Source organism: Magallana gigas, chromosome 1 (assembly GCF_963853765.1).
Source record: "Magallana gigas chromosome 1, xbMagGiga1.1, whole genome shotgun sequence".
In the NCBI taxonomy this organism is placed as follows: Eukaryota; Metazoa; Mollusca; class Bivalvia; order Ostreida; family Ostreidae; genus Magallana; species Magallana gigas.
This window is the reverse complement of record NC_088853.1, coordinates 13,886,676-13,906,635: the sequence shown is the minus strand read 5'-3', so window position 1 is coordinate 13,906,635 and position 19,960 is coordinate 13,886,676. Positions and strand designations below refer to the sequence as shown.

Genomic DNA, 19,960 nt, shown 5'->3' with positions numbered 1-19,960 from the left:
ATCCAATTTGTCTAAAAAAAAGAAAGAAAAGAGTTGGCGCACAATGACAATGAATATAAACGTCAAAAAGAGATTCATGGAGGTAAAATGAAACTTGTATAAGATGTAGTCAAACTGGTTAGCTGAATGAAATACATTATCATATGACTTTCTATGTACAGAAAAAATCTTTGATTTCTGAGATTTGTCTTTTTGTTTTTTTACACTGAACGCTTAGAAAAGATGAAAATTTCTTAGATATTTTAAAAAAGTCAACAATGTAATCTTGAATGAAAACCAAACCATTCATATGACAAACTGAAAAAAACCGAGTTGTGATGAAAGGTGGTTAGATAAATCCTTCCCCGACCAACGAAGATCAATTTCCAGATTTCATTGTGCTATGAGGATGAAAGTCACTAACATCTTCTGAATTGGACACAGGTCCATCGCATGTTGATATCAAGCGTGGGTGAACTACGACAATGTAGATAACGGGGGGCTGGATAACAAAATGTTTCTGGAATAATTTATTATCAAACAGTTTATAATTTATGACCGAATACTGCAAACGGCGGTTTACTTCTCCTACTAAAATGACTAAAACTAAATCACAGATTTTTTGAAATGTGTTAAAGCTTTAACATTAAAGTTATTGCCAATAAAAAGAATTGCGTTCATTTCAAACATCAACACATTGCGTTATAAACAAACAATATCAACACTGGCAGAAATGTGTTATTTTTCACCAAATCAAAGAAAAAACCCCACAGATATATGTGTATAATGTTCCTTCATAAAATGTTATAATTCCCGCAAGAGTGAATTACACATTCGATTTCATCATCCGAACAACTTCTTATTCAAAACATTTTTTAAACGTATATACATGATTGGCTTTTGGTAAAGTATATTTTTTTTTCTTAAAATATCACAGATTTGTAAATTTAGGATTTTCATCAGAACAATGAATTTCATTGACTTCAGTTTCCGTAATGTATTTTTCTCTTTTTTGATTTGTTTAATTTCTAAACTGCCTGCAGTTGCTGGAACTAAACAGCATATAGTTCCTACAGAGAGTGCATGTCTTTAATAATTAGGGCACTGAAGAACTGGATCACATGGGCACAGATTTTAACAGCTTTAATCTGTAATGACTCCAGAAAAGTTGTATTTCCATATAAGACAATGTGTTCCTGAGATGTATGACTTTGGATTCATAACAGCAGATCATTCAGATTGTCATAATTTACCATGATGAGATCAATCCATTTCATCATTCATATACTTAGGAGTATGTAATATCGAAAGCTTTTGTTGGAAAACTCCATCCGTCGGATACCTAATATTTTCGAACGAGGCGTGGGAAAAACAATCGACAATATATATTGGTGTATATGATTTCAACTTTCTTTTTATTGCTTCTGATCCCCTAGCTCTGGAAACCTGTTTGTCTGACCTTATGGATTATGGATATGATTTTTAAGATATGAATACCGCATTATAGTTCATGTTCTGCTGTGTAAATTTAACCAGTCTTATTCACATTTTGACACATTCTTATTAAATAATGATATGATTTTGTCATTATCTATGTGCTCGACATCCCACTTTCACGCATTGTTTACGTCTTGTGTATATAAAAACCGGAGCCGATCGTAAAACAACATATTTAATTTTTTCAATGGAGGCTGCATGCATGTACAAACGACAACAACATATTTTGAAAAGTGCTTTTTTGGCATTTTGATGTTGTTAGTTTTGTATCTACAAATTTACACTATTTATGTTTTAGGTATCTTTTAAACAAACGAAATGTAAAGCTAGTCTTGATAATGAAAAAAAATAGTAAAATGTGATCAGCATACAACATGTTGTAATCATTATATCATCACGGATAGTTATCCCTCTTTTGCTATGATGTTCATTTTTAATGAATACATAGATGTTATCGTTTAATTAAACATGCCCTATATGACAAATAAATACAACACATCCAGCGAATGTCAGTAAAATGAATGTATTTATTTGAATCATAACACATATTCATTCTGCTGAACCAAAAATCTGAAAAGAGAAATAATGAAAATATTTATTTATGAATTAACAAATAAGCATCATGAAAAATCTCGAAACATACATCAATGGAAAGAAAAAAAGGCATAATTTGATTTATACCTCAAAAGTTGATACTCTTTTATTAAATAAGAAAATAATTTGAGGAAGAAAAAAAGCATTTTGCGTCACATATTCCAATTGTTTGAACTGCAAAAAAAATTGGAAAAAAATCGAATTCACCTGTTTCAAATTTCAGTAGTTGTATCGCCTATTGAGGTATGATCCGGGATATCCTCCCATATTATTGTATCCGAAGTTTCTGTAGTAAGGACTTCTGTAGGAGTTGTATCCCCTCATGCCTAAAAATGAATCAAGTACAATGATGCACGTAAGGTATCCGATCCATAATACCGGTAACCCCAGATTCAATAATTCTGTATGCTTAACAGATATCTATGGACATGACACCAAGTTTACTTGGACATTATTTTCATGTTTAAGCATCAAACGGTAAAAACGGCATGTGGTCTATTAAATGGCCTTTTTCTTTTCTTGAAGATTTGCTTCCCCTTGGTTTTAATCTATAAATATCAATTCTAAAAATATGGTTTCGATAGAAACATTTTTTCAATAGTTTTTTGTGCATTTTTAATGAAGAAATACACATTTCCAGCAAAGCAATTTCCTGATATTCTTAGTTTTTAATTTTTTAATAGGCTGTCCTCATTGACCTCCATGCAACACTCATTACTGCTTAGTTAATAATTTTTTTTTTAATTCTTGGAAAATCTTTTTCTACCGTAAATGCTATAAATCCATATAAGATTTATAAATACCATCTCTTTTGTTAAAAAAAAACCATATCCAATCCTACACATTTGTCATCATACACATGCTAATTTTAAAATTTATCATACACATGCTGATTTTAAACTTTTTCCTAACAATAAAAATTAATATAATTTACTATACTACAAGGCAATGTAAGTAAATGATGCAACATGTAGGAATACATGTTATCTATAGTTTTCATTTGATCATGCACCTAAGTTTCCTTTATGCTAACCGATATATGTACACTTATATCTAAAAAAAATACCTAAAAAAAAAATCAAAATGATAGCAAAAAGCAAAGCAAAATAATACTTTTGCATTTTGTATATGACTGTTTGAAATTTAGCTACTTTGACTTAAACGGGTGTTAATTTTTGCCTATGCAGTTAACTGTATATTTATTTTCATTGATTTGAAAGACTAACCTCCCATGTAGTAGTCATCGTCATAATAGTTGTCGTACATGTTTCCATAGTAACGGGGGTTGTATCTGTTGTGATAGTAACTGCCCATATAGCCCTGCACAGAGGCAACGGCAAGGCACAGAGCGATAGCAAGGACGATTGCCTTCATCTTTGGGATACCTTTCAACAATAGTGCCACATAATGTCAAGGCATTTTAACAAAATTCTGATGTTCACAAGCTATGTTAAATGATGTATTATTATAAAATACATTTTAATTTGATTAGGTTTTTCGGGATATAAAATATGATATGATTTGTTTTTATAACCTTTTTGATAAAATCTTTTCTGAAGTTGTTTTGATCAGAAGCAGAGATAAGGCATTACATATGAATTTATTTTTAATTCTTACCTTTTCTTCGAGGTTTGGGTACGGTTGTCAGAGAGGAGAGATAGCGTTGTATGGTGGTCGATAAAACATTGCTTATTTATACTGTAAAACGTCTCTGTTGATGGAAGATGTTAATCTTGACCTGTTTGTCTTTTTCTTTTAATCTTTGAATCAGCTAATGATTGTACTGACGTTAAAGATAACTGATTGTTCTACTGCTTAATATTGCTGTGCAACGCAAAAAGGTCCTGCAAAGTACTTTTATAAGAAAAAAACGTAGTTGCATTACGGAAACAGAAAACGTAATTGCATTAATCATGTTTGGTTTTGTAACAAAATTGATTTTAAAGTTAATTAACGTACATATGTACTATTGAAAACGTGGGTTAAACTAATAAATCTATTTAATGAAGAATAATACTTTGTCTTTCTTCGGTTGATGAACTTTATTTTTTTAAATTAGTAGATTTTAGTGTCAGTTAACGTTTTTAGATTTAATGTAGAAATCTGTTAGGGGAAAAAAGTGATTGTTACCCTATTTAGACGCAACTTTCAACACATGCACAAGGAATCTGTTTCCATAGAGACTTTTGTTTTTTATGTGTGGTAAGTCTGTTAAATATACATTTTCTCTTCATCAAATTGAGCCTTGTACAAAACGTCTCAGCAAACCAATGATACGTCTATGTATTCAGGCAAAAAAAAACACCTTTAAAGCTTTGTTGCTGATGCATAGTGGTTTTCTGTTGGATCATTTGGTTTTTATTCCTTTCTATTTTTACTTTATTCATGGTCTCTAAATAGTTAATTTCATAAAATGTCATTAAAGTTACATTAAAGTTGCTTTAAAAAAGTTGCATTATGAAATGGAAACACTGTATGATTGCAGGCAGCATTAAGCAAACTATAATCAACCTCATGGGCCAACATTTAAAGTGCCCTTTAAACCCCAAATAACAGAAATAACACCCAAACCAAATCTTTGTTTACGTTCGAGGTTTTTTACTGATTTACTCCGGGTTCATTAGAGCAGACCCAAAGTCAACCCTGGGTAAACTCAAAGTAACCCCAAAATGAACCCAGAATGGACACAGAAAGTAAATCCCGATGTGAAAGACGTCTGAAAGCAGACGCTACATATGTATTTGCAATATAAAAGGGGTGGGGATTACAGATGGTAAGAAAAAAGGATCTACTTCAAACTACGATGTTTGAAGAGGACCCCCAAAAGTCAATCCTTAGCAAATCAAAAGTACACGCCGAAAGGAGGGATTTTTTTAAAAAAGCAAACTATTTATTTATCACAAAAAGAAAATACATGTAGCTGTGCGTCTGGACAAATGATACATCTGCTTTTTACATGTTGTTTATACATGTGTTATTTTCTGGTTTATTCTTAGGTTGAAGAAATAATGCATTTTCAATCAGATATAAAATACTGTGGAAAAGGTTTCTGTACAATCGTAGTGGTTTGTCAGTTTAATCAGTTTTTTAGTATATTGTGTCTAACGAAATATTTATCATAAGATTCGGAATCAAAGTAAAGTGGTTTTGATGGTTTTACCTTAAATTAAACGACAACGTGACTTCATTAAAGAGTCACGATAAAAGCGTAGGGCTCTGTGTATAAATGTGTCATTTTTTCATTCAGTTTGTGAATATGAGTATTTATAGGTTTTTTTTAATGAAACATATCAAAACATCTTAATATTGAATAATTGAGAAGTCGGTATTGCGTACATCATTTCCCAGCGTCATTTGAAGTCGTTTTAAACAGAAGACTACTGAAATTTACTATTGCAAGAACATGTTTTTGAAAACTCCGGATGAAAACGACGTCGACTGACTGGACTAAACAGCGCTCCATCATAATGTTTATGTCGACTTGATGAAAAAAAAAACGGTAGAGGCGAAACAAATCATGGAAGAAACACAAAAAAATCACATTAGTTCAAGATCACTTGACATAAGGGATTTTCTTATGCGGTATCTTAGTAACACCTTAGAGTCGATAAGGTGTTACTACGATATAAAAACGTTGCTGTAACTCAACGTTAAGCTGAGCCGTGTAACATGTTTACACAATGTCTATATGATGGTAACTCCAATGTAGGAATGCGTATTCACAGGATGAATCTCTGCCATTCAGTCAACTGAAAGGTGACTGAAAGGTAACTGAAAGGTAACTGAAATGTGACTGAATGGTAGTTATGTGCGATTCAGTCACATTCCCAGACCATTCAGTTAAAGGCCGAGGATTTTAACCGGGTGGTTTACCTTAGGTAAGTTCGGTTGAGGGTGGAGCTTATATTGATAAAGGTGTGAAGCCCCAATGGAAACACACTCGCTTGTGTATACATGTCTATATACACAGGGTGTTAAAATGCTCTCAACATAGTTTTTCCGATGATCTAGAAAAATATCGTATTTATTTATTTAAAGGAAAAGAAATTGTCGATCGTTTGTACTACTTTTCCGATCAGCTGCTAAAGTGCACGATTTTACCTGCTGCGCATGTTCCAGGGTTGTTTATACTTGTTTCTTTTCCGGTTTTGGCTCGTGAAATCTTCAAAGAAAAATGATAACTTAAGCTATAAATCGTAGACGCAATATTTGATTTAATTTACTTCTGTTTTCTCAATTATTCACAAAAATCTTTATTAATAAAATAAAGTTATCACAGATGATCGACGCCATGTTTTTTTTGACAGACTGCAAGTGATCAACACGTTTGGTGTTGTACATAAACCAAGTACGAGTAAATTTTAATTCATATATTTCAAATGCGGAAAATTTTATTTAATTTAATCGCTGTCAAAAGTTTCTTTTGATTATAAAGACAGGGTGTTTTATCGTCACAGTATCCATTAGAAGACAAAAGTCAATTGCACGATCGTCGCGAGCGCTAGACATGGTATACACAGGACGAGTAAACAAATGTCAATCATTTTCTAACATCCAATCTGGGGCGTCAATTCAGTTGATTGACAGAAGCACACTGATCAGGTACAACTGAAGGCAGTGCTTATTTTCTGTCGACTGTCGACTGAATGGCAGAGATTTATCCTGTGATTTTTATACATACATTGTATCATAGTATATAAGATAGAAAATGATGTAACTAATCATGTGTTAAGAAAAAAACCCACAGTGCATACTTTTAGGAAATCTCAAAGACAGGTACACAGAAGTTTGTGATATTAGTGTTACCAACAATTTTGTTCGTTGTTTAGGTATCTTTATTGGTCATTACAAAGAACAATGTTATAATTTTAATTGGTAAAAAATCTATGAAGGTATGGAGAAATTATTCGAACCATGGAAGAAATGAAAGTTAACGATTTTTGGAAAAACATGTGTTGTTAACTCCTTAGCCGTATCAAAATTAATATATGTTGGTTCAATCTTACCTATTCCAGAAAACGATTTAATGAAAAAAATGAAAAAAAGTATTTTTAACTTCATATGGAATAAACGTGATAGAATAAAGAGAGAAACAGTAATAGGAAAACAAGGAAATGGTGGTTTAGGTTTAGTAGATATAGAGCTAAAACTAAAGGCTATTAAGGCATCATGGGTTAAACGATTGATTGATGAATCCAATGTCATTAATAACATTGTAAACAGCTACTTGAATGTAATAAAAATAGATTTGAATTATCTGCTCATACTGTCTGAAACAGAAACCGAAAATTTTACACTAATATCTAAATTGCCCATTTTTTATAAAGAAATATTTATTTACTTTAATGAATGTAAAAAGACAATAGATGTATCTTATTTATCAGACAACAATTTTGCACGGCAGCCATTGTGGAATAATAATTTGTTTCAATACAAGGGCAAAACATTATGTTTTCAGAATTGGATAGCGAGTAATATTTTGTATGTAAAAAATGTATTTAATGAAAATGGTGTGTTTAAATCATTACAGGAATTTTCAGATATTCTGTCAAATAGATCCAATTGGTTGTGTGAATATAATATAATTCGAAATGTAATTAAAAAAAAGAGTATTTTGTTCGATATGAAACGCTGTGTTTTTACCAGAATAGACTTTATAAATACATTTAATTTTCATAACAGTGTTCATTGTATCTTAGAGAAAATTGTAATTTTTACTACGAAAATATGTTGTCAAGAAAGTTTAAACCTCCTTGCCATCAATCTTATTTAAGCAGAAATTATTGTGTAAATAAAGCGTATTGGCCAAGCATCTATGCAAATAAGATAAAGAACATGTATGACAAGCGTTTAGATGAATTCAATTACAACCTGCTTAACAATATCTTATGTACCAATTCTTTTTTGCAAAAATGTAAAATAAGACAAAATGCAATATGTGACTATTGTGACATCTCAAATGAAGATATTAAACATCTCATTTTTGATTGTGAAAATGTCAAACAAGTTTGGCATAATTTGAACAATGTTTTAAATTTTACTGTTAAATGAAAACATGTTGTAATTGGTTTTTATGTTGAAACTAACCCAAAAGTATTGTTTTATAATACAATTATATCTTATATAGCTTTTAAGATATACAAATTAAAATGGGATGTAGAATAAAAAAACGAGTGTCAAGATGCTTTAAAATTAAAACAATTTGTTAAAAATTCTTTATTTAAGGATATGGATATCATGCTAGATTTTTCAAACATGACTTTGTTTAAAAATATGGTAAAGCGTTTGACAAACCTGTTATAAAGAACGTTTGTTCTTTTATTCTCATTATTATAATAATGATGCAAACTTTCCTAATACCCGGGATATCTGGCTTTTGTAAATTGGTAATTGTTGTTGTAAGGAAATAAAGCATACTTATGAAAAAAAAATCATGTGTTACAATTGTAGTATTTTTCTAATCTGCTTCGAAGTGCAGAATTTTTTCCCCTTTAATTTCTTAAAGTAAAATCACGAAAGCAACACACATTTCATGGTTATTATTATTATCATTATTTTTATTTCTATTGCTAATAGAGAAACAAAACAAACATATAATGTTCAGCCAAACGAATGTATACATTTAACTTCAAAATAATGAAATTCATTAGCAAGAGAGAGAGAGAGAGAGAGAGAGAGAGAGAGAGAGAGAGAGAGAGCTTAAATTGTTAAAATTGTTATACTTACATCGAATCATTATGAAATGTGAATGAACTTGAACATTTTGTCAAAGGGTGTAAATAAGTGAAAATAAAATTCCATTATCGTATTTTTAAAGAATACGAGAGAGATTAAGTCGAACAATATCTTCATCCAGATAGCAAGTTTACGTTGGTCCAACGTTGGCTTTTTGTTGTAAGGTTGGCTACATATCGCTGTTGGTAGAACGACGTTAGAGCACCATTGGACCAACATTGTAATTATCACTGGCATCGTTCCAATATTAGACTAACGTAGTTCATCCAAAGTTGGTACATAAACATTGAACCAACGTTGGGCCAATATCAAATTGACTTCGGTAGGCGCGAATACAGTGTACCGATCTCGGGCCGACGGACTAAAATTTGTTGAGAATTTTTATATAAACGATTATTTCATAGATGAACAAAGTATATAATTTTGAAATTGGCGTTTCTTTAGAAAACTATTGACTAAAAGTCTTATATTTTAAAAATCTTTCTATTAATTTAGATCAATTATATATTGAATGTATCATAAATATGTAATGGTTACTATGAATATATATGTATTCAAATTAATTTCAGATTTATAATATTTGTTGTTTATTTTTTTTAATCGACATGACTAAATTATGTGTGTCCATCATGAAGCATTTTACTTGTCTACACTTAGAAAGAAATGCAGTGTCGATGCATAGTAACTTTTTTGTACATTAACCGACAAAAAGTGCTTTATAGACACACACGCGCTTGAAAATCTAAATCCTGCAGCATGTAAAAATATCATGAGCCAGCAGTTTTTCTTTGAAATCTGACGTCTTTAGAACTATATAATTATAAGGGCGAACTCTCTTATGTATGAATATATCATACCACATACATCTAATATATTTAAATTCAAATTAGTTTCTCAGAGTGCCAGTTCCATTGTTACCAGTAAAATAAAAATCAGAACCACATGACACTAAATCAAAGTAAAAAACAACTCAGTTTGTTTACATAATTATGCAATTTCTGAATGCGTTTAAAATAACCTGTTAACGGATTTTTGATGCCTATAATGCATTAAACTTTCAGTTTGATGGAATGTTGCATATTTCTTTTTATATTTTATTTGTCGTAATCAAAAAGTAAAACGTGCATTTTGAGTCACTGTGTTACTTTAAACCTTTTTTGAGCTCACAAACCTTTTGATTGTATTGTGCAGCATCCGAAAATTTAAAGCAGCAAAATACAACGCATTGATTTCTGTTTAAAATTATTTATTTTCATGATAAAGCATAAACATGAATTCGATATGTTACGTATATTTCAGGTTGCATGTGCTTTTTTCTGCAATAAAACATAAATCATGTTTAGAGTTATAAAGTAAATTATAAAGACAGACAGAGAGAAAAAATAGGTTGATGAATGGATAGATAGATAGATAGATAGATAGATAGATAAATAGATAGATAGATAGATAGATAGATAGATAGATAGATAGATAGATAGATAGATAGATAGATAGATATTCAAAATCATTTTTAAAAAAACCCTTACCTATAATAACTTGAGCTTAATAAGAATTGCGTTGATAACCCTGATAACGGGGATATAAACTGTTGTGTCTGCTGTAACTTTGGTATGGTGAGCGATATCCACCAAGGCCCATATAACCTTATACAGGGAAAAAAAGAAAACTTTGAACATTAAATTGCAGTAAGACAAATGCAAAAATATCTTAAAAAGTCTTAAAAATTAGTTAGCATCTAAAACCTTATACAAGAAAAAAAATTAAAATTAAATTGGAGGAAAAATATATTCCAGGAATATATTTTTTTAATTTTAGAACCATTATGATGTCATAATTAATTTGATAAATCTTTTCCCCAGTTTTATACAAATTTAATGGAATTTTATAGAAAATGAAACAGTTTCGTGACATTTCTTAATCAACTCATGGGAAAAGTAGCCCCCATGCCTATATTTAATTCGACATCATTTTAAAGGGGGGGGGGGGGGTCAGGAGCTTGTTTGATGCCAATTTTCTAAAAGAATGTATGCATTCTTAATATATATTTTATTAGTTTTATATATACAAAACTCCGAGATTTGTTACTTATTTCCTTCTTATTACATACAAAACAAGATTTAAGCTCCGCTACACCCTATCAAACATTGCTTTTAATATAAAGCATCAATAAAAACCTTATATCTGGAATTTTAGAAACCGGTAGGCCCATTTCATATACTAGATTTGACCTAAATGAAGATTACTTCTTTTCATACTGATTTTATTATTAATTAGTACATATTACAGAAACATAGTTGTTAATTTTTATGTACTAAAGTACTTAAAACAACATCTTATTTTGAGATTTTACTGTGAACTAACCGCTGTTCATTCCTGAAAGACTGTTCATCCCTATGTAGCCATTGTCCATTCCATTGTAACCGCTGCCTATTCCATTATAACCATTATTCATTCCATAGTAACCATTATTCATTCCATAGTAACCATTATTCATTCCATAGTAACCATTATTCATTCCATAGTAACCACTATTCATTCCATTGTAACCATTATTCATTCCGTGGTAGCGATAAGGGTTACTATACATTTGTCCCTGACCCATTGAATAGGACTGCCCTGACGCGATTGCCAAGCAACAAGCAGCAACAACTATTGCCGGGGTCTTCATATTCGTCAACTTTAAAATGAATCAATGAATGATAAGACAACAAAATCGAACTAAATTATTAAAAATCAATTTTAGTTATAATCTCTCTCTCTCTCTCTCACTCTCTCTCTCTCTCTCTCTTTTAAAAATGGGACATTAAGTATTTTTCTATAATTAAAAAGTGAAAAAAAGAAAATACTTACAGAGTACACAACGTAGTACTAACAATTTGTTCAACAAGTTGTGGTTGATTCGCCCAAACAGTCTAATGGAAATTATTTGATTTATTCCCCTTTATATAGGAATCGAATGTGATTTGTCAGTAGAGTACTGACTATGAAACAGTTTATCTCAATTACTTAACCTTTGTCCGGATTTTGACTTTTAATTATAATGAAGCAACTGATATTGGAAGGTTTTAACCTTTTTAATTCATTATATTGCGCACACTTCTTTTGTTTGTTTCTATTATTTGTGGGTTTGTTCAATACATCTGTTTTCAAAATAAATGAATACAATATTTAACAAAAGCATAATTATTTTTTGTTTCCATTCATATTAAAATGTATAAAAGTTGCTAGGGTGCATGCAATTATCTATTATAGCATAAATTGCCCAATAGTGTTAAAAGTAATTTTTATAAATATATAGATTTTTATGAATAGTCAGGCATTATTGTTTATCAAGGTCGGTTTTTCTGCATTAGTAAAAACACGTTTATGGCTAGTGTTTTAAAATATCGGCGAAGGTTTCAAGGAAGGTAGGGACGGTGAGTCAATAATAAAATGTGAAGGTTATTTCGTCGTATTCAAATTTATTGGTGTCGTTGACTGGTTAACAAAGGCATACTTGGCGTGTCATGAATATGTGTGAAGGACGAATATAACTGCGCAATTCTATACCATTGGTGATCAGTGGAGAATAGACAATAATGTTTAGCCCATTGATGGCCCAATATAGACGTTTGCCAGCGAACAAGTGTAATCAAAATACGCGTATCTGACATGTTTATATCATTGATGATCGCAGCAGTAGAGAACAATTCCGGATGTTCAATCCAATGAAAGCCCAATTAAAACGGAATAAATAGTGAGTTTTTTTTATCCTAGTGTTTAGAATTCAGAAAAGCAGTATTTATACAAACAATAAATATGTTGTTTAGCTAAAAACTACAAAATGGACTTCTTTGATAAAACGGGAGTCGCATACGGGTATTTCATATTTTAAAATGCGCTGAAAGCTTATTTCTTTTTCAAGTATTTGTTCATTATTACATTCCCCTAAAATATGCATTCCCATTCTTATATAACCGAATATTTTGTTTGAGTAATTCTTCAAAAATATCTGAGTTTAAAACACATCTTTATAAGACGTGCATATGCTTACCTTGTATTTACTCTAGACATTTAATTTTTCTCCCATTTTTACTTGAGATAAAACAGAAATTTAGTTTGTAGCAAAGTTTTTTGCTTTTGTATTATTGAACTCCAAAGAGTATGTGTCATCATATTAACTAAGAAATTCTGGATATGTACTTCAATCAGCACTACTGATCGGGTTAGATATATAAAAATAAAGACCAAATACGCCTTAAAAACAGCGATGTACTTTTAAACAAAATTAAAAGATAAAAAAGTTGGCATATTTTGAATGAATTTTCGTTCCACATTCAATATGTCAGATTAAAGTTATCATCCGAAAAAAACTATGTAAATAAAAGAATATATATGGAAAGGATTAACACGAAATCTATTTTTTTGTAGTGTCACCGTTACTCTTAGGTCTTAAAAACAACGTTTGGCTTGTTTAAATGGTCATAGGAAATAATCGTTTTTGCCCACCAGCAGGTTAATATTATTATATAAGGAGATCTGTTTGCAAATGTAATATATGTGTTGTATCAATAACCCAAAAAAATGTGATCTATATAGGTGATAAGTTCATCAACGATTTTCAGCGGATGTTTTACTGAAAAGTTACAATTAGGTTTCCCAATGACGTTAAAAAATATCTAAATTTGTTCCCGCGATGCATTAGTTTATTTGTTTAATAAGTTATATATTATATCATGAAAGTTGCTTATTATATGTTTGTTATGTTTAAGGCTTTTTGATTCGATAATTTCAATTTCTTAAATTTATATTCACCTGCCCATGACCTTCCAGATGTATAAAAAAAAATTAACACATAAAATGTAAATGATACATTATCATTATTCCTTAAAACTTAAACATACCCATTGATATTGGAAAGTATGGTTTGTGTTTGAGATTGATTTACTTCTTTATTATTCGAAACTCCAAAAGTACAAATTTAGTAGAACTCAAACTGTGTATTACCACATGTGTTTCTGGATACCTAGTGTTTTGATTGTATTTACATTGTCTCTGATGATCTGAACATTATAATTCAAAGCTTTTCAAAAGTTATTTAACATTTTTTTGATCGATATTAAAAGGTAACAGTGAATTTTTTAAACTTAAAGACATATGAACATGTAGAGAATAAACTAATTTTTATCCTGTTTTTAACTTGCAGATGCAACATTTCGAGATGTGATCAAATTACTTTTACGATGATATATGGAAGAGGCGCGTGTGTGACAATTTTTCAACATGGGTTAATTAGAAAAAAAGAACAAATTAAAGTACGCTAATTAAATAAGATAGATATTATGCCCAACGTCATCTTTTTTTGAATAGTGGTGATATTGGTTCACAGAACAATCTTACGGTTCTGAGGAAAATCAGATCACACTCTGTAATTTTTTAAGCATCAAGAAAGGACATATACTGGACATTTAATTATATGGTTTATTTACTTAATCGCTTATCCACATTTTCATATGTAATATGGGCTTAAAATGGCGCATTAAAATGAACATCATCATTTTACTGTAATTATTTCTTTTCTTTGTACAGATATATATGTGATGTTTTGACATAATGTACATTTTGATTTAACTACCCACATTTTAGAAATTTGACATCGTTAAACTTATTTATTTCAACGACAAAGCAATCGTTTGGAAAAGCATAATGCTCCTGTAAATTCCAATGATAAACCGTGGTTTAACTCCAAATGTAAGAAAGCAAAGAAGGATTGCATTTAGCGAAGCGTATGTACGGCAATCAATATACAGAAAACATGGCCACCTTAAAGTTTACAAGTAAACACTATAAAACAGTTTTGGACGAACCCTTAATAAAAAATACAGAAAAGACCTATCAAATAAATTGCAGAATCTACGTACGTCGAATACTTGAAAATATTGAATCACTTTTAATAATTCAAATAAGACAAAAACATGTTTTGCAGATATTGATGCATTGTATGATTTTTTTAAGGTATTGATTGAAAAAAAAGCTCTGAATAATGAGATTTTATTAATGATCAATTTAATACTGTGAATGAATTACTTAATAGCCCTATCACCAGAGAAGAGATTGTCAATTTAATTAATAGTTTAAAAAAAAACCAACAAGGCCCCTGGCTAGGATTAGGAACGAACATATTAAAACTACAATTGTTAATTTTTTTTCTCACTGTATGAAAACTTGTTTATTTTTTTTTATACTAGTATTGTCCCTAAGGAATGGTTAATATGCATTATTTTACCAATATATAAGAAGAAGGGTGATCCATTTAATTCAGAAAATTATAAACCAATCACTTTATTAAGTTCCTTATGGAAAGTATTTACTAATATTTTACGGTGATGCATTAAATATTTTGCAGATGATATTTCACTTTTTAAAGAAAGTCAGACGGAATTAAGGAAAGGGTTTTCCACACTCTTTTGTTTCTGTACTTTTTAACTCATACACTGATCAACAGTAAAAAGAAATTATTCTATGCAGTTATAGATTTTGAACAAACTTTTGATACATTATGGAGAAATGTGCTCTGGCACAAACTTCTTAAAAGTCGATTAATGGTAAATGTTTTACATGCAAAAAAAAAAGATGAACAAAGATATAAAATAAAAAAAAATATGTATTTATGGTTTTTCATCTGAATTTTTTACCTGTAATGGCTGTGTACGAGAAGGAGAAAAATTATCTCCATTATTGTTTTCCTTGTATATTAATGATGTAGAAGATTATTTGTTAAATAAAAACGTAGCTTTTCTGTTCACAATTACTGAATTTTAAATTTAAAAATGTTTATCCTGTTTTATGCAGACGACACTGTTATTTTAGCTGAGTCTGCAAATGATTTAAAGTTTGCCCTTATATAATTGTATTGATACTGTGATATGTGGAAACTTACTGTGAATATCAGTAAAACAAAAACAAAAATTGTTGTATTTTTTTTTTATGTCTTTTCCAAAATGAGTTTACCTATTAATAAGTTAAGGAATTTAATTATCTTGGTGTTATTTTCTCAAGAACAGATTCATTTTTTGAAAAAAAAAAAGAAAAAGAAGAAAAAAACAATAAAACAACCCAAAAAAAAGGCTATGTGAGCAAGCACAGAAATCCATGTAGGGGGCTAAACAGAAGATAAGAACTTTTAATTTACATATTGATTGTCAATTCGATTAATTTGAAAAGGTTTTTGGTACCAGTTCTATTGTATGCATGTGAAGTTTGGGGTTATAAAAATATTGAGATTATTGAACGTCTTCGTTTAAAAGTTTTGAAACAAATCCTTAATCTGGAAAGTTGTACACCTAGTTTCATGGTATATGGTAAAATTGGACGATTTCCTCTGTATATAACTATTTTTACTAGAATGATTTAATTACTAAGTCAATTTTAGATACATATGACTGTTCTTCTCCTAACACTAACAATTTTTATTAAATCATGTCTTTAATTAATTATACTACATGACGATAATTGTATTTTTTTATTTCCAAAAATAATCATACTGTTTGTTCACCCCACTGACTTTCTTGAACATTTAAACTTTATTGTATATATGTAAATATGTTTGATCTTCTTTATGTACCTCTTTTACCATTATATGGTGTTGAGTGAAATATAAACTAAACTGAACTTGCTCTGATTATTAAAGTGAAATTACATAAAACCCTTCTACCAATATTTTATTACAATTAGTTTAATGTTGTCTAATTGATACAATTATGGAATTATTGTTCTTTTCTCATGTAGAATTTTACAGAGTCTTCATTTTAATTATACACGTATGTTGAGATGTTTATCTCTCAATTTCTACTGCATTTGTGTTGGACATATAAGGCCTAGGTTAATTTTGCTAAATTTACAGAATATATATATAATTAATCAATGCTAGTTATGATTGATAAAGTCAGTAAAACCGAGTTTGTCATAATTTGTCAGTATCAAGAGAGTGTAAATTTACTTAAGGAAAAACGAATCATTCTTTGAGTATTATGAGGTGATCATTTTGGTCAGGGTGTGATCAAATCTGTCATAAAGCCTTTTGGGCTTTATTTGATTTGATCACGCTCAAACCAAAATGATCCTCTTATAATACTCAAAGAAAGATTTCTTATTCCTTAATTACTTTCAGGTCGGTTGAAAGCTACCTAAGGATTTTTTGTGTATAGCATAATTCAAAACAATAAGAAGAAATAAAGAACAATTTGAATTAACGTTTATTCGATGAATTGAAAAAAAACGTTATTTGAAGCGTATCCGTCTCTTCTGTTCATTGTGTTTGGATATCTGAAAAAAACCCCGACAAAAACCAGTGTAACCTGATAATCAATGCACGTAATGTAGAAAAAAATCCATTAGAGTATTATGTAATGGAATCGAGTAACCGAAAATAAATTTGTTAGTATTTCTTAAATAGTTCATAATATATGACATAATTAAGGCATGTATGTAAATAGTTAACATTCTATAGACATGTTCATGGGTCAATGTTTACCAAATCATAAGAAGCATTACATTGAAGCAAGAAGAACACAACCCACCCCCTTCTATAATAGTAATTATCTTATGTCAAAGTTCGTCTCCACTAGATTAATTTTCATTATAGAAAAATTGTCAACGAAGATGCATTGAACTGTGAATGAAATACCACGTGATACGGCTCTCAATATCCCCCTCTGCGGAAACGACTCCCAAAGTTGTAGTAGCTATTGTAGTTGTTGCCATATGGGTAGCCGCCATAATGGTAGTTGCCGTAACTTGGATATCCGTTGTAATATTGGGAGTGGTAGTAATTTTGAGGATACCCATAGTTGTATGATCCTATTTACATATATCATAAACAAATCATTAAAAAAAAATACACAAACAAAAAAGAATCAAGCGCCCCATACCCCAGCCCGCCCCCCCCCCCCCAAAAAAAAAGCAAAACAAAAAACAGAACATTACACAAAAAATAGATACAAATATAAAACAGAAAAAAAACCAAAGATATAAACAAGATATCTAAATTAAGTTAGATTGTACGAGTTATCTGCTGCGTTGCTAATGATTAAAGTTTTATAAACGAAAGCATAATGGTGGGAAAATACATATGCATCGATGTGTTTAAACAAATATGCAACAAATCAACATCAATTACATTTGGGTAAATTGATAAACATTACTCTATGGTTTATAGCTCTTCTCTTTTAAGGGTTGTCATTATTTTTAATTTGAATTAGTATGAGAGTTACCGTAGTGACTACCAGGATATCCACCATAGTATGGTATACCAAAGACAGCGGTCAGACAAAGGGCGGCAAGGATAACCAGTACCTTCATGCTGAGAAAAAAATGACATTTATACAGAACCTGAAAAATCGTTATATGCGTGATGTACTGTAAATGTAATGTGTGAAGTACTCTTTTGAGCTTATCAGTAATGGACAAGTGTCTAATTAAAGAGACTTTATATCCGTCCAATTCTTATTTTCGTGTTTCTTTGATTTACATACATTTAACGATCTCCCATCCGCTGCTTTGTCCGATAACTCTAAATAATATTGTTTTTTTTATTTGTACCATAAATCGCATTCATACATAGACAAATTGTTTACTGTATAAATATATCAAACCTTAATATATCCTCGAGTTTGCATTGAAGGTCAACAGGCCATACTTCAAACGATTTTAGAATCAACAGGCTTTCGACACATTGGTTGCAAATTAATATACCGTAATTGTAGTATTTAAGTTCCCGATTTTTAAAAAGATTTATTATATTGTATATATGGAAGAAGGCGAAAAAAATAGCTCTCTTTTTTCTTACTTATTGTGCCATTTATTTACATATAACGTATATTGTACTTATGAAGTATAAACGCTAGAATGTTAATATTTTTATATTTACAGCTACTGAGTATGATTCCCTCTATTACTTAAAAAAACCTCATAGTTAAATCATAGCTATATGGAAACAGACATACTGAAATCCACCCCCCCCCCCCTCGATTGCTCGAACACTACAGCGAATTTTGAAAAATCGTCGACTGAAACTGACAGAAAACTGGCAGAACTGAACGTTTGTGAAATTGTTAAACCTACAGGACCCCCCAAAAAATCACGGACCCCAGGAAATAATCATAATGACGTTAGACTAAAATTCCAATAAGAGCCATTATGGCGGTTTCTTTGGGCTAACGAACTGATGTATAAAACATAAATTTAGTGAATTTTACTTAATTTTTTTACAATAAATTTATTAATTTTTTAAACGATTGATGTAAAATTAAAACCTGTATAATAAAATCTTTTTCTAATGATTCATGCGGGTGAAGGTAATGATAATTGCAGAAGAAAACCCACATATCCTGCTAACGCCTCTGAAGTATTTTTTCTGCAAACTTGCCACCTTCATATCCAGTATGAGTCTTTAACGAAAGCATTTGATTGCATATATATACATTTTAATTTAAAAGATAATAAAATGTATGCAAAACTAAAAAAGTAATAAAAAGCATTACTTACCTTACTCAAAACTCTGAATCAGCCTAAAAGGTATTCAAAAACGATTAAAGAAGAATTGTGTCAAACCAGTGAAGTATCTCCTATATATAGGGCCATACACTGCTTTATCATTGATGAAAAAGGGACCTTGTGAATTGTGATTGATTTAACTTACACCTGATCAAAAACCCTAATTTGTTATCATCAATCATTGGTAGCTTCTTGATGTTTGGTCATTAGTAACTTAACTTTATCAGGAGTACGTAAGTATTTTACATAAGTAGAAAAACGGTAATAAAAATCATGAGGTCCATGGGCCATATCGCTCACCTTCAAAGAATTGGCTGTTACTCTCAACAAAGCATCTAAATCATTTTATAGTTTATTTGTGTCAACAATTAAGAATTAACGTCCTCCGAAACATTAGAGTAATGCAGTTCTTTACGAGATTTTTTAAAAATATGTTTACACCTACATACCTTTTCGGATTTTTAGCCGCTACTTATGCATATCATAAGTTTGGAAAGGGTAACAACTTATACAAAATGTCACACCATATGTCTAAATTAAGCTAAATTTATCCTTGCGGCTCTTTATTATTCCAAAGGCCGTAGTTTAAAAAAAGAAAAGAATTACATGACCTTTGGGACCA

The 19,960-nt window shown here is 30.3% G+C and overlaps 2 long non-coding RNA genes across 2 annotated transcripts; both read right to left on the bottom strand.

Moving 5' to 3' along the window:
* Positions 1-10,034: 10,034 nt before the first annotated feature.
* LOC105323071 (uncharacterized) lies at positions 10,035-11,719 on the bottom strand. The gene is made up of 4 exons (XR_004600828.2): positions 11,656-11,719; positions 11,167-11,482; positions 10,332-10,448; positions 10,035-10,121 (listed from the first exon to the last, which is right to left on the bottom strand). It is a non-coding gene; the product is annotated as an uncharacterized lncRNA (long non-coding RNA).
* A 5,302-nt stretch (positions 11,720-17,021) lies between these two features.
* LOC105323072 (uncharacterized) lies at positions 17,022-19,431 on the bottom strand. Its single transcript, XR_899239.4, has 4 exons — positions 19,330-19,431; positions 18,057-18,145; positions 17,471-17,643; positions 17,022-17,109 (listed from the first exon to the last, which is right to left on the bottom strand). It is a non-coding gene; the product is annotated as an uncharacterized lncRNA (long non-coding RNA).
* Between the last annotated feature and the right edge of the window lie 529 nt (positions 19,432-19,960).